Here is a 4,739-nt window from a genome sequence, read left to right as displayed (position 1 = left end):
AAAAATGCAATCTCTCATTCTGGCTTTTTTTTTTCTTTAAATGAAGAGAGTGGTTTTTGAAAGCTGCCTGAATGATGCTGAGAGTGAAGCCCCCTAAGCAGCTTGGCCCTGTGGCAAGAGCACGGGCTTCCGAGTCAGAGGACGTGGGTTCTAATCCCGGCTCCGCCACTTGTCTGCTCTATGACCTTGGGCAAGTCACTTAACTTCTCTGTGCCTCAGTTCCCTCATCTGTAAAATGGGGATTAAGACTGTAAGACCCACATGGGACTACCCGATTACCTTGTATCTACCGCAGTGCTTAGAGCAGTGCTTGTCACATAGTAAGTGCTTAACAAATACCATTATTATTATTATTATTATTATACCATTGAAGACTGGGTGATGAACTGCTGAGACTAAAAATATAACGCCCAATTAGATTGTAAGCCCGTCATTGGGCAGGGATTGTCTCTATCTGTTGCTGAATTGTACATTCCAAGCACTTAGTACAGTGCTATGCACATAGTAAGCGCTCAATAAATACTATTGAATGAATGAATTGCTATTCAAAAGAAAACAAACAAAAAACCCAAATCAACCCATAGCTAGCCAGTGTAGGTCTCTGCCATGTAGTCACACAGTGATTCTCTGTGGTCAACTGGCACCGGTTCTGGCTTTTATTATTTGTATCACTATTATTAAGCTTTTCCGTGACCATTTGCAAAGTGCTTAACTGTCGTTTTAATTAGGTGTTTCTCACAGTGAGCCTGCAGGGAGGGGAGGATACGGAACTAGCCCTTCGTAGCATGCTCTGTCCTGGGACTTGGCCCAACCCTCTAGGGTCTGAACCAGTCAAGGACATGCATGCATGAGTCTGCCAATGAAAATCTTACACATCTGGAGGGGAAAATTGCAGTTTCCACCTGCGCCTCGCCACAATCCCTCAGGGACCACAAAACCACTGAATCCAGCTCTCCTGGTTCCTGTCTTTCCCCTGCAGGATCTTTGCAAGTGAAGAGGATGAAATGGGCACAGTCCCTACTCACCCTATGACCAAGTGGGCCCGGCCGGTCTTGCTTATCCTGACATCCTTCCTGTGCCGACTCAAGTCTGGGAAAGATAGCCTTTCCCGATTAGGCCCAGCACCCAAAACGAACCAGCCTACCAGCTATCTCCAGCTCCTGTGTACTAATTCCCCTGTAACTCATTCCCCTGTATCTCCCCCAGCGCTTACGTGCTCTGCACGTAGTAAGCGCTTAGCAAATACCAACATTATTAGTATTACTCATCAATACCCATCCCGAGCCCTTTTGGACCCCTCTCCGGCGGTATATTTGGTTAATTCCCTTGATTATTCGTAAATCTTGTTCTGCTCCTCTCCCTCACTGGTGTGCAGGGAATGGGTCACTTATCTGTTTTGCATCTCCTGAGTGCATTATTCGCAGAAGTTTCTCAAAGGAATAGTATTATCATTATTATTATTACTACTAATAATAATTCTGATTTTTATTATGTGCTTACTGTGTGCCACACACTGTACTAAGCACTGAGGTGGATAAAAGCAAATCGGGTTGGACACAGTCCCTGTCCCACTTGGGGCTCACAGTTTCAATCCCCATTTTACAGATGAGAAAACTGAGGCCCAGAAAAGTAAAGTGACTTGTCCAAGGTCACACAGCAGACAAGGGGCAGAGCTGGGATGAGAACCCATGACCATCCGACTCCCAGGCCTGTGCTCTATCCACAGCAAGTTAATGACTTCTCTGGGCCTCAGTTACCTCATCTGGATAATGAGGATTAAGACTGAGCCCCATGTGGGATGTGGATTTTGTCCAATCTGATTAGTTTGTGTCTACCCCAGTGCTTAGAACAGTGCTTGATCCTTAAAACGTGCTTTACAAATGCCATCATTATTATTATATCAACTGGGGTCCAGGTGCTGTGACCGGAGACTAAATGTGTACAGCTGCAACATGTAAACTGTAAATGCCACCGGTAGCAATTGGGAGGCTTCAGTCACTATCAGTTTAAACCCAGGAAACTGAACCGAAACCAGCTGGAAACTCCAAAACTCAGGGCTCTGGGGTAGGATGGTTGTCGAGAGGGATTATCTCTACCTGAATGTCACTGCATTTCAACCCTGGCAGAATCTGTGTCTCTGTCTGTCTCTCACTCACAAACCCTCCTGTGTTTCCACGTGAGAGCAGATCATTACAGGCCTGGGGATTTTCTGCCTTTTCTGTGCTGTAATTACAAGGAACAGCTGCTATAAATCATTACATTAATAATCTGTTGGCAGGGGCAGATATTGCATACTGGTACCTTCAGTCCTCAGAACAAATTTCTTGCTGTCTCTAACGATGCGTCAGTAACAGGTATGAAAAGGCACTGCTGGCCATCCTGATGTGGAATAATTTCATGGAACCTGCCTTCCTCCAGGTAATCCTCTGCAATTAGGCATTGGTATTAATATCCTGACAAGTGGAAGGGTGGGCCTGGTGCTTGCTTTCTTCCAAAGAATGGACATTTTGTTAGTGGTGAGGAGAGGGTCCCCATCTCACTCTAATAGACCTGGATTTGAGGGTTGAATGAGTCTATTGGTCTCAGGTCTGACTCCTGAGGTACGGTGTGAACCACAGCTGAGATTTCTTATTGATTCTTCAGTTTGTAGATCTCACCTAATTGGAAAACTCGGCGGCAAGGTTCGTAGGGAACAACAGAAATCCCACAAAGCCAACCCACGTGGCTGTGAGTGGTACTTTTAACAGGCTGTTCTAAGAGTGTTACCTCCATAATGACTCTGCTTACCTCTGAGGATAGCAGCATGTTTCTGAGGTACTATATTCCTCCTATAGCATAAAAATAGATTCAAAAAGGAAAGTTTGAGTTGTGTGTGTGTGTTGTTTTTTTTTACAGAGAGCAACAGATGGACGGAAAGGTGAAACGTGTTTCTAGACATTGAGAACGTCAGAGTGGAGGAAGCTTCAGAGTTCGGACAATGATGAAAATAAGACAGAGCCATCCAGAATGTGGTACTGGTCAAAACAGTAAGAGCTGGAATGACTGAGCCGGCATGAGTAATTTCAAAGCGGACCTTCCCTTTTTATTTCGTCGGTACCGTGACTCATGAAGGGGGCTGACAATCCTGATCCAGGATTCGTAGGATCGGGGGTTCTGGACCTGGAACTCCCTAGGGGCAGACTGACCGCCTGGCATACCATATCCTGGCCCCGTGGCATGGCCAAGTGGAGCCAAGATGGCAGCTCTACTTCTTGCCCCCCATTGGCAGGACACGGCCTCTTGGCTCAGGGACTTGCGGGATTCCCCTCATCTTCACCGAGCCATAGAATGAGCCAAAGCAGCTCTTGAGCCCTGCCCTGAGTCCCAGGGGAGTGTTACAGGCCCACCCCCTGGGCCCTCCTCCCCGACCCACACAACCCCCAATGCACTGCCTCCACCACTCTCACCATTCCTCACCAGTCTTATGAAAATAATCTTCCTGTCTCCTTCCTCTCTGCCCAGTCTCCTAGTCATTCCTAACCCATTCCACTCTTTTTCTCAACCAACCTTTCCCTCCTGAAGTCTCTCAGACTCTGGATTTCTGAGATAGGTAGACCTGAAGGGTCTTGTGACTCAGAGGTGGGACCTCTGAACCAGAATGACTCAGGGTTGCCTGCACCCCCCAAATCTAACTAAAAACTAAGCCCTTGGCTGTCTGATATAGGAATGGAGAAGAGCGGAGTGTTGGTTTGTCCCACAATTGATCTGCTGCCAACTCAACATCTAGTTAGAGAAGCAGCGTGGCTCAGTGGAAAGAGCCCGGGCTTGGGAGTCAGAGGCCATGGGTTCGAATCCCGCCTCTGCCACTTGTCAGCTGTGTGATCTTGGGCAAGTCACTTCACTTCTCTGTGCCTCAGTTACCTCATCTGGAAAATGGGGATTAACTGTGAGCCTCACTTGGGACAACCTGATTACGCTGTATCTACCCCAGTGCTTAGAACAGTGTTCTGCCCATAGTAAGCGCTTAACAAATACCAACATTATTATTATTGAGATGATTTGGCACTGCTTAATCAATCAGTGGTATTTGTTGGCACTTACTGTGTACAGAACACTGTAGTAAGCACTTAATTAACTTGTCGTATGCTGTCGAGTTGTTTCTGACCCACAGTGACACCATGGACACATTCTCCCAGAACTCCCATTCTCCATCTGCGATCGTTCTGGTAGTGTAACCATAGAGTTTCTCAGTCAAAATATGGAACTGGTTTACCATTGCCTTCTTCCACGCAGTAAACCTGAGTCTCAGCCCGTGACTCTCTCCCATGCCCATTGCTGCCCAGTACAGGTGAGTTTTGACTTGTAGCAGATTCCCTTCCACTCGCTAGTCACTGCCCAGGCTAGGAATGGAATGGGTTTGGCCTCTGTTTCATTCTCCCTTCCGTAGCTGAGACAGGAAAAGTACTGGAAACTCTCCAGGTGTGATCCTGAGAGGGGAGCCTACTTTGAGAACTCGATGTATAATTTTTTACAGTTCGTTCCAGATCCCAGAGTCAAAGTAAGTCCCCTCTAGACTGTAAACTTGTTATGGGCAGGGAACAGGTATGCCAATTCTGTTGTATTATACTCTCCCAAGTGTTTAGCACATTGCTCGGCACATAGTAAGCACTCAATAAATACCATTGATTGATTGATTTATTGCATCCCCTCATACCAGTTGGTGCCCCAGAGCCAAAGGGCCAGCAGTCCATCAGTCGCTC

This window comes from Ornithorhynchus anatinus, chromosome 8 (genome assembly GCF_004115215.2).
Source record: "Ornithorhynchus anatinus isolate Pmale09 chromosome 8, mOrnAna1.pri.v4, whole genome shotgun sequence".
NCBI lineage: Eukaryota > Metazoa > Chordata > Mammalia > Monotremata > Ornithorhynchidae > Ornithorhynchus > Ornithorhynchus anatinus.
Note: the sequence above shows the minus strand (reverse complement) of the source record.